Below are 12,274 nucleotides of genomic sequence, written 5' to 3' on the forward strand. Positions count from 1 at the left end.
ACAGACTGCACAACCTCAAACAGACCTTCGTCCACAGCTAACTATCCAGCCTTCAGGAGAACAGTGACCATGGCACCACACAGCAACCTCTGCAAGACGTGCCGGATCATCGATGCAGATGCCATCATCTCATGGTACATACACTTGCAACTCGGCCAATATTGTCTACCTGATACACTACAGGAAAGGATGTCCCGAGGTATGGTACACTGGAGATACCATGCAGATGCTACGACAATGGATGAATAAATACCACTCGACAATCACCAGGCAAGAGCGTTCTCTTCCTGTTGAGGAACACTTCAGTGGTCACGAGCATTCGGCCTCTGATCTTTGGGTAAGCATTCTCCAAGGCAGCCTTCATGACACATGACAACGCAGAGTCGTTGAACAGAGACTGATAGCCAAGTTCCACATACCTGAGGACGGCCTCAACTGGAACCTTGGGTTCATGTCATACTATTTGTAACCCCCACGACTTGCCTGAGCTTGCAAAATCTCACTAACTGTCCTGGCTGGAGACAACACACATACCTTTAACCTGTGCTTAACCCTCTCTCCACTCACGTTATCTGTACCTTTAACATGTGGTTACCTGTAAAGACTCGCATTCCAAGCATTATTTTGTAAGTTGAGTCTGTGTCTTTATATGCCCGGTTTGTAAACAGAATTCCTACTTAACCTGATGAAGGAGCAGCGCTCCGACAGCTAGTGGCTTGTGCTACCAAATGAACCTGTTGGACTTTCACCTGGTGTTGTGAGACTTCTTACTGTGTTCCCCCCGTAGTCCCAAGATGTACAGGTTAGATGGATTGGCCATGGCAGATGTGGGGTTGCGGGGATAGGGCAAGGTGGGCCTGGATAAGATGTTGTTTCAAAGAGTTGGTGCAGATGGGTTAAATGGCCTCCTTTTGCACTGTAGGTGTCAATTGTAATACAGAAGTTTGTTATAGTAAGATTTTAACCAATCTGTAAAATAGTTTCAAAGTAGCCTCTAATCGCAGCACAGAACAATTTTACAAACTTTTTTTTCTGCAGACCCACAACTATCTTTAGTCAATTTTGTAGATGAGTTGAACTTTAAAGTTAATTAATTAAAGTAACTGAGTTTAAAGTTATTCACACAGACATTAAGTTCAAATAAAATATGCAATTATACAACAAAGTATTTCTTAAATTATTTTCAAAGCAAACAAGTTAGTATTCAGTGATGTGAGATGAAAGAATGAATCTCTCCTCAATTTCCTGGGCTCAACCCCCCCCCTCCCCCAAGAACTCCCCAGGCTCCACTGAAACCATCCCCCCACCAGCCCAACTATCCCCCACTTCTATGGAAACTCCCTTCCCCCAAAGCCCAACTTCCCCCTACTACACTTCTCCCTCCCAACCCCCCAATCTGACCCACCCACCTTAAATACTTACGTTCTCCTTGGCTTCAAAAGATCTTTAAACCTGGCTGGACCTTTAACCATTACCACAGCTAATGTTGTAAAAAAAAGATGACATGGCTTACTTACCTGTGACTAAGTTGCCATTGATTGGAGCAAACTTCGTTACACAGTTCTCGTCCATTCTGAGTCGGATGGTTGAGCAAAATAGAATCATCTGGATTTCCAGTAAGAAGAGTGGCAATTTGATTCAATTACCACCATCAGAAGTTATGCCCATATCTTTCCATGTGGCCTAATGTCACATTTTGCTTCTTAGTGCTTCTTTAATGCACCTTTGGAAGTTTTACTATGTTAAAACTGTTGCATAAATGCAAGTTTTTGTTGCCGTTCCTCTGTGCGTTTAGGTATATGTGGCAGGTCACATTTATGCCCCTTGTTGCTCGTAAAGCTGCAGTTTGTGATCATGCAAAGTAGCCAGTTGATAGAATGTACGTTTTGACGATATTAACTAGTATCTACCCAGTCCTTTGGAGGCAGGGTGGGAAAGCAACAAAAATTCCTGGTGGAATGGCTACCATAAGTGGCTCTGCCTCCAGGTGAGTTTCCCAGAAATGGGCTGCTCAACAGCAGTAGGTAGGAAGGCAATCAACAACATAATTAAGCCCTCAAACAAACATATCTGGCATTTTAGAAATCTCCCCATAGTTTCATGGGACTACACTGTGCCTGGATCCTGGTAACATTTAGGAGTCAACCTGTCAGCGGAAATTCAGAGGGACACCGGAAGTTTAATAAAATGCCAGGATCATGAAGTCACAAGGTTCAAAAAGGTTCAGTTGTGGCCTCAAGATGTTCCTGGGAATGGGTTTCCCTGTTAATGATCACCTCCTGGAAGATCTTCCTTGCCAGCCACTGCTTACGAGAGTGGGGAAGTGCAGGAGATTCTGCTCATCTAATTTTGTTTTTACCCTTTTAATCCCACATATAAAATCCCACCTATTCCACCTTTGAGCTTGTTTGTGTCACAGTTAATACTTTTAAGAATACATAGATAATTAGATAGTATTAAACAGTAGGTTTAAACCGGCAGCAGACTGCTTGGTTGAGGTACAAAAAAAAATTAAATCTTCCAAACAATATGCTTGCCCTGGCAGATGCTTTGTACCGTCCCATGGAATTGGCACAGATTGTTTAAAAGTGCAGTATTTTCAAATTTGTTTAATTAGTAACTTTTCTGTAAATAGAATGTTGGTTTCCTTTCCTGCTGACCTTTTGGCTGCGTTGCCCAGAATGTTTAAAATGCACTTTGAACCTTTAGCAGGTTTAGTATAACTGTTCTTTTATCTCCGTGCCCTTTTTTGCCTGCAGATTCTCATATTACTCCTTAAATTTGATGTATACAGATGTTCAGAGATCCCGGGCAGAGATTTAAACATAATCCTCATCAGTGATGCTTATGGCCAGCTTGCTGGAGATGCAATTGAAGTGTGACGAACTGAACAACGTCCCTTTTCCTTCTCCTCAAATAGAACATTTCACTGCTGTCGTGGGCTCAAGCCAACAATCTGAAAACCCTGAGACAGATCAATGAGAATGACAGTCAGTTCCAAGCATTGGGCTGACAACCTTTTAGTTGCGAGTCAAACATTTAACTGCTTGAGTTATTGGGCCACCCTTATTCTATTGTTAAGAGTGCAACAAGACTTCCAAAGCTTAATTCCTCATCTAAATATCGCACACATATTCAGGACATGGGGCCAAAAAACTCAGCAACCATTAATCCTCTGTGAGTTGCTATAGTATTTCTAGCACCGAAATCAAAAGTGTCTTATTTTCAAAAGTTTATTTCCTGACAACTGTGAATTAAAGAATCCCTGCTGTTAATCATTTCTATCCTCCAAGACATAAAATAATAATTCAAGGGGGTGAAACAATAAACATCTGCACAATTATTACCCTTCTCTTAGCTCAGAACTGCCTTGTACATTTTAAGTATAATTATGAAACAATTTTTAAATGTGCTTTTAATTGTGTACAATGTTTAAACAATTCTAAATTGGACCACATCTACCAAAGTCTTGAACCAGGACAACTTGAAGAAAAGAAACCTTTCTGTCACGAATGGTTAAATAGATCAACGTCTGAGACTTGTTCAAGCCATCTAGGGAAAATCAAATGAAGATCACATGCGGATAATATCAATAGTTACCTTTACGGTTATGGATCCTTACTAGTTCTGCATAAACTCTCTTGCATGTTTGCACTTTTATTGTGTAAAGAGAAAAGCATGGATAAAACACTGACTAACCCTGTGATCCTCTATGCAAATAATCAAAGAACTACATAAAATATGGCACAAAAAAACAGGCCATTTGGCCCATTTTGGTCAATGCCAGTGTTAATGTGCGACAAGAACCTTCTCCCACTCTCCAGTATACAAAGGCACACCCTCTTTCCACCTCAGATGGTCTCTCTATTTCCATAATCTTAATGACAGGTGAGACCATCTTTGGTCACTTTCCTGTACCCCTCACAACCTTCATTCCTCTGTCCCATTCCAATCGCTTTCTTATGTATTGAACCAAGAAGGTCACAAATCAATTATTTTCAACTTGCTGATTGTGTACACTTTGGTCCTTCTTTCCCATACTTCTGCAACCAATGATCTGATCAACCATTCACTCACTCCAGCTTTGATGTCCTTATCCTCTGCAAAATATTTATTCCTCTCGTCTTAGAATCGTAGAATGCAAGAAACTATCTTGGCTGTGCCAGCTACTAGGTGGCGCTGCCCAATTAGTGCCACTCTCTGCTCATTCCTCATTTTACACTTTAGATATTTATCCAATCTCTCCAATCCAATCAATAAGTTATTATTAAATCTGCTTTCTACACTCTTTCAGGCAGTGTATTCCAAATCATAACTTGCTGTGAAATAAAAAGTTCTTAATGTCACCTCTAGTTCCAAAGTTTATGTCCCCAGGTTAGTGATCTTTCTGCCATCCGAAATAATTTCTCTTTATTTACAACATAACGCTTAATGATTTTGAACATCTCTATCAAATATTCCCTTGATCTTCCCTTTTTTAAGGAGAAAAACACCAGTTTCTTTGATCTTCTCATGTACATAAAGTCCCTCATCCCTAGCTAGATGTCATTCTTAATGTGTCATGCCCAAGATAAGTGACAATAGTCCAGCCGAGACCTCACTAGTATTTTATAAATGTTATGGTCAGATGGAAAATGGTAGAATGGCTCCCCTCTTTTTCCATTCCTTACTGACTGAGACAAATATTTTTAAAAGGATGTCGATAAAAAGAAATAAAAAGAATACCAAGGGAGATTGGTCACCAGGGCAAAGAGAAGACTGTAAGGTTCATGGATATTGTGCTGGAGGCTCACCTCAGAGGTGGACAGGAGGGGGAGACCATATTTCCATGGGAAGCTGTCAGACCCTCAAATAACCCCCTTCTAAAGGGAGTGAGAGCAGGTTTCCATGGAGATCAATTCTCACAGTCTGGCCTTATATACCACATAGCAGCACTGGAAGAATTTTAATGAACCCGCACACATCATTTCCATACCACCAACTTTTAAGTACTATTTAATGCAGCACAACTCCATCACTCATCCAGTAACAGTCTGCAGTACCAGACTGTCTAACATTCAATTAATTCACTTCACTTTCACACACCTTCTACTGAAACCAGCCTCACATCCACCTCTTGCTACTTCCACATAGCCCTAGCTATTGAGCACTTTGTCTAGAGTGAGAGTCATGGAATGGTTGCAGCTTAGAAGGAAACCATTTGGCTCATTGTTCCCGTGCCACCTCTGCACAAAATAAATCAGATGGCTTCTTTCCAAGAAGACTAACTTACAAGATGATCAAAGGATTGGATAGGGTGGACAGTGAGAGCCTTTTACCTCGGATGGTGATGGCTAACACAGGGGGACATAGCTTTAAATTAAGGGGTGGCAATTATAGGACGGATGTCAGAGGTAGGCTCTTTACTCAGAGGGTAGTAAGGTTGTGGAATGCCCTGCCTGCAGCAGTTGTGGACTCGCCAACTTTAAGGGCGTTCAAATGGTCTGTGGATAGGCATATGGATAACTTTGGAATAGTTTAGGTTAGAGGGTCATTAGATTGGTTCCACTGGTCGGCGCAACATCGAGGGCCGAAGGGCCTGTACTGCGCTGTAATGTTCAATGTTCTACATTCCCTCACCCTTTCCCCTGAAAACCTCTCTTTTCTGGTGTTTATCCAATTCCCATCTGAAAACCACAAATGAATCTATCTTCATCAGATTCTCAGGCAGTATATTCCAAATGCTTGCTGAATAAAAATAATTTTCTTCATGTCACTGTTAGCATTATGCAATTCTCCTTACATTGGTGTCCTCTGCTTCTCAATTCTTTCACCAATGGGAGAATTTTTCTCTATCTATTCGGTCTAGATCCCTTGTGATTTTGAACATTTATATCAAATCTTCTTTCAATTTTCTGTAAGGAGAAGAGCTCCAACTTCTCCAGTCTATTCATGTAATTGACATTCCTCATCCTCGAAACTAATTTGGTAAATCTTTTCTGCACCCACTCTAGAGCTTTCACATCCTGCTTACAATGTGGTTACCAGAATTGGGCATAAATATGCAGTTGGATTTGGTCCTATGTTTTATAAAGGTTTGTCAGTTATACTTCCTCTATCTATAAAACCCAGGATCCTGTATGCCTTTTTATCTGCTTTCTCAAACTGCTCTGCCATCTTTAATGACATATGCATATTCACTCTGAAGTCACTTTGTTTCTGCAATCTCTTTAGAATTACATTTTTTATTTTGTATCATTCACTTCTCTGCATTAAATTTCATCTAGGACATATCTTCCCAATCAAGTAGGCTATTTATGTTACCTCGAAGTCTATCACTATCATCATATTTCTTCCAAGTTTTGTGTCATCTGAAAAAATACACCCAAGTCTAAGTAATTGATACATATCAAGAAAAGCAGTTGTCCTAATACTGATCCCTGGATAGCCTCAGTACATACCTTCCTCCAGTCCCAAAAACAATCTTTCACCATTGCATTCTGTTTCCTCTTACTTAGCCAATTTAATATTTGTGCTGTCACTGCCCCTTTTATTTCATGAGCTTCAACTTCATCGGCAAACTTGGTATGTGGCACTTTATCAAGCCTCTTTTCGAAATCCACGTACACCATATCAACTGCATTACCCTCATCAACCCTTTGTTACCCCATGAAAATTTTCAATCAAGTAAACGTGATTTACCTTTAACAAGGCTTTCCTTAAGAAATTCACATGTGTTTCAGGTGACTGTTAATTTGCCTAGATTATCAATTCTAAAAGTTTTCCCACCAAACAGGTTAAATTGACTGGCTGGTAGTTGCTGGGTTTATATTTTTTTGAACATAGGGGTAACATTTGTAATTCTCCAATCCTCCAGTATAACCCCTTTATCTAAGAAGATTATGGCCAGTGCCACCACAATTTTCTCCTTTATTTCCCACAATATCTGTGGATGTATTCCATCCAGTCCCGGTGACTTTATCAACTTTAAATTTGATTTGATTTATTATTGTCATATGTATTGTTATACAATGAAAAATATTGTTTTTTGCATGCTATATAAACAAAGCATATCATTCATGGCATACATAGAGAAGGAGAGACTGCAGAATGTAGTGTTACAGTAATATCTAGGATGTAGATCAGTTTAATACATAGAAAGTCCATTCAAAAGTCTGATGGCAGCAGGGAAAAAGTTGTTCTTGAGTCAGCTGGTACATGACTTCAGACTTTTGTATCTCTTTCCGGATGAAGAAGAAGGTGGAAGAGATTACGTCCGGGATGCGTGGGGCTTATCCAAGGCAGTGGGAAGTGGAGACATAGTTAATGGAGGGGAGGCTGGTTTGCGTGATGGACTGGGCTACATTCGCAACACTTTGTAATTTCTTGCAGTCTAGGTCAGAGCAGAAGCGATGCTAAGCTGTAATACATCAGAAAGAATGCTTTCTATGTATCTGTAAATGCTGGTGAGAGTCATAGTGGACATGCCAAATTTCCTTAGCCTCCTGAGAAAGTAGAAGTGTTGTTGGGCTTTTTGAACTATGGCATCAGCACGGAAGGACCAGGGCAGGTTGTTGGTGACCTAGACACTGAGAAACATTAAGCGCTTGACCATTTGTTTGAGATCTTTTATAGATGCACCATAGAAAGCATTCTTTCTGGTTGTATCACAGCTTGGTATGGCTCCTGCTCTGCCCAACAAGATAACAAGGATATCTATGTCAGACTTCTATTTATTGACCACAATTCAGCCTTCAACACTATTATTCCCTTGAAACTCATCTCCAAACTCTATGGCCCAGGCCTTGACATCTCCCCCTGTGACTGGATCCTGAACTTCCTCACAGACTACAATCAGTAAGGATAGGCAACAACACCTTCTCCACGATCATCCTCAACACCGGTGCCCCATAGGCTGTGTTCTCAGCACCCTACCATAATCTATAAACACCTATGACTATGAGGCCAAATTCCCCTCCAATTCAATTTTCAAGTTTGCTGATGGCACCAGCGTAATGGGTCGCATCTCAAATAACGATGAGCCAGAGTACAGGAATAAGATAGAGAACCTGGTGAATGGTGCGGCAACAATAATCTCTCCCTCAATGTCAACAAAACAAAGAAAATTGCTATCGACTTCAGGAAGCATAAAGGAGAACATGCCCCTGTCTACATCAATGGGGACGAAGTAGAAAGGGTCAAGAGCTTCAGATTTTTAGGTGTCCAGATCACCAACAACCTGTCCTGGTCCCCCCATGCTGGTACTAAAGTTAAGAAAGCCCACCAATGCCTCTACTTTCTCAGAAGACTAAGGAATTTTGGCATATCAGCTCTGACTCTCACCAACTTTTACAGATGCACCATAGAAAGCATTCTTTCTGGTTATATCACAACTTGATATTACCCCTGCTCTGCCTAACGAACTAGAAAAGGTTGTGAATGTAGCCCAATCCATCATGCAAACCAGCCTCCAAACCACTGACTCTGTCTACTCTTCCCGCCGCCTTGACAAAACAGTCAACATAATTAAGAGCACCACGTACCCCGGGCATTCTTTCTTCCACTTTCTTCAGGAAAAAGGTACAAAAGTCTGAGGTCACATACCAACTGACTCAAGAACAGCTTCTTCCCTGCTGCTGTCAGACTCTTGACCGGACTTACCTTGCATTAAGTTGATCTTTCTCTACACCCTAGCAATGACTGTAATACTACATTCTGCACTCTCTTGTTTCCTTCTCTGTGAACGGTATGTTTTGTCTGTATAGCACACAAAAAACAATACATGCGACAATAATAAATCAAGTCAAATCTCCACTTCACCTCCTTTGATGTAGACAGGGGCACGTCCTCCACTATGCTTCCTGAAGTCCATAACTATCTCCTTCGTTTTACAGACATTGAGGGAGAGATTTCTAACGCCACACCAATTCAAAAGACTCTCTATCTCTTTACTGTACTCTGTCTCATCACTGTTTGAGATCTGACCCACTGGTGGTGGTGTCATCAGCAAATCGAGTTGGAGAGGAATTTGGTCACACGCTCATTGGCGTATACAGAGTATAGTAAGGGGCTGAGGACACAGCCTTCCGGGGCATCAGTGTTGAGGATAATCGTGGAGGTGTTGCCTATCCTTACTGATTCCAGTGAGTGGGTTAGGTAGTCTAGGATCCAGGGAGGAGTCGAGCCTTAGGCCATGGTAGGAACAATGGCGTTGAATAAATGTGCTAAGCTGCAGTTGATAAATGGGAGTCTGACATAAGTGTCTTTGTTATCCAGGTATTCCAGGGTTGAGTGTAGGACCAGCTTATCTATCATAGTATCAGAGCAGAAGGATGCCATTTGGCCCACTGATTCTGCATTGATTCTCCAACAGAGCATCTTATCCAGGCCCAACCCCCACACCATTCCCATAACCCCACACATTCAGCCCGCTAATCTTTCTAACCTACACATCTCGCTCAAGGGCAATTTAGCATAGCCAATCCACCTAAACTCTGCATCTCTGGACGGTGGCAGGAAACTGGAGCACTCAGAGGAAACCCACGCAAACACAGGGAGAATGTGCAAACTCCAAACAGACAGTCATTCAAGGCTGGAATCAAACCCAGGTCTCTGATGCTGTGAGGCAACTGTGCTAACCACTGTGCCATCATCTAATACCTGTTACTGATCTGACTAATCACTGATATTTTTCCCTCTTCCTTGCAATACAAGGTATCATACAACAGAAGAGAGAATAACAGAGAATCTGTGGGCCATGCAAACCACCTTCTTCCAATCAGCCCATGGAGGAGATGGTGCACCAAATCACAGGTCTAGCTGCAAAGGAGCCAGTAACATCCAATGTCTCCAGAAGCTTTCATGATTGCTATATATTACTGTTTTTTGGCTCATCTGAATTCCCAACTCAACCTGCTATCTGCCATGATGTGCAAACTGAAGCTTGTGTATCACAGATCTCTTGCTTTCCATCTCAAGATCCCACCTCCACCCCCTTCACTTTGAACCACTCCTTTAGCTTTTCTGCTTTCATACATCCAAAAACTGCAATGTGCCAGCCATGGAACAATCAGGATGAGAGATTGAAAGAGAACAACCCCACAAGAAGCGAAGAAGCATTCACTTGATTTGACGTCCTCACTTTCCACCTCACCAGACTCCGCATTCAAAGGATCAGTCACTGCCATTTCCATCAACTTCAGCAAGATGCCATCATGAAACACAACTTCTCCTCACCTGTCAGCATCCCAAAGGGACCATTCTTCCAATTCACCCTGCTTCAATCCTCCATCACCCACAAACCCTTCATTCCCTTCCCACAGCACTTTCCCTTGCAATTGCAGAGGGTGCAACACCTGCCTCTTTATCTCCTTCCTCTTCACATAGAAACACAGAAAATAGAGCAGGAGAAAGCCATTCAGCCCTTCAAGCCTGCTCTGCAATTCATGGCTAATCATCAAATTCAATATCCCGATCCCGTCTTTCCCCCAATATCCCTTTAGCCACGAATCATGATGGGAAGGACAAATCCTTTCAGTTTAAGCAGTATTTCACTTGAACTTCCTTCAATTTGGTCTATTGTATTCGCTGCTCCCTGTGCTGTCTCTTCTACATAAGGGAGACTAAACATAAACTGGGTGATCGCTTTGTGGAACACCTTTGCTCAGTCTACAAGTATGACCCCTGCCTCCTTGCTGCATGCCATTTTAACTCAGCACCTCGCTCTCATGCCCACATGTTCATCTTTGGGTTTCTGCAATGCTCCAATGAAACCCAATGCAACCTGGAGGAATAGCATCACATCTTCTGGTGGGGCATGTTACAGTCCTTAGGACTCAACATTGAGTTCAAGCACCATTAGACTGAGGCCTTTGTCCTCCATTTTAAACTTAAAAAAACCCATACATTTATTCTCTCAATTCAACAGCCCTCTCGTCCTTCTCTCTCCCACACCAGTCCATCTGTCTTTTGTTCTTAAGGTTGCTACATCTTGTTGCAATCTCCCACAGCTACTGTTTAACATCTAACAACTCTCCCTCTCTTTAGTTTTGAAGGGCCAAATGGACTCAAAACATTAAGTCTGTTTTCTCTCCCTACAGGTAATGATAATCAGAGTATGGCAGGAAGGGAATGATGATTTGTCAGCTCAAATAGAAATTCATATGAATGACCTGATGGCCAGGAAAGAGGTGTGGCTACAAATAAACCAAAGCTGGTTCCTGACTATCCAAGAGTTCGTGACATTCAGGAAGGATAGAAAACTAGAAAAAAAATGGATTGCTCTGTTAATTAGAGAGAGATGATCTTAGTTCTCATAATCAAGATGTAGAATTAGTTTGGATAGAACAAAGAAACAGCAAGGGGCAGAAAACATTGGTGAGAATTATTTATTGGCCACCAAACAGCAGTGGTAATGATAACATAGTATAAATCAGAAAACTGGAGGCCCATGTAGCAAGGTAATGGGGGATTTCAATCTACATATAGACTGGGTAAACTTAATTAGCACTAAGGTTGTGGAGAACGAAGTCATGGAATGTATGCAGGAGAAGTTCTTTTAGAAAACAACAAGGGATGTGCTATTTTAGATCTAGCATTAATAATCTTCATGTAAAGGCGCCTTTAGTAAAAAGTGACCATTAAGTGATAGCATTTTACATTAAGTTTTAAAGTGATAGTTCAATCAGAAACTTAGGTCTAAACGAAGGAAACTCAGAAAGTATGAGGGGTAAATTGGCTATGGGAGATTTGGAAACTGTTAGAGGCTATGACAGTAGAATGGCAATAATTAACTTTTAAAGAACCAATATATTGTTTGCTACAAAAATATATTCCTTGAATGTGCAAAAAAAAAGAAAATTGTTTCAGAAATCAAGGATTGTATTATATCAAAGGAAGAGGCATATAAAGTTGCTAAACCAGACAAGCCTGAGAATTGGATGCATTTTTAAATTCTGCAAAGTAGAACCAAAGAAAAGATTAAGCAAGGGAAAATTGAATATTAGAATAAACCAGCTGGAAGCATAAATAATTGTTAAAGCTTTTACAGGTCAGTAAAAAGAAAAAGATTAGCAAGATCAAATTGTAAGTGGTAGAAAAACAAAACAAATACTTTGTATCTGTTTTCATGGAGGAAAATACTAAAAACCGCCCAGAAATAATGGGAAATCAAGGGACCCAAGAATAGCCAGGGCAGAGAGGCCTCCCAAGAGGAATGGAGCCTGGGGTGCCGAGGTGAGGGTGTTGGTGAATCAGTGAGGGTGACAGTGGGTGATCCAATAGAAAATGGCAAATA

This window comes from Carcharhinus amblyrhynchos, chromosome 5 (assembly GCF_965287045.1).
Source record: "Carcharhinus amblyrhynchos chromosome 5, sCarAmb.v2.hapA, whole genome shotgun sequence".
Classification (NCBI taxonomy): domain Eukaryota; kingdom Metazoa; phylum Chordata; class Chondrichthyes; order Carcharhiniformes; family Carcharhinidae; genus Carcharhinus; species Carcharhinus amblyrhynchos.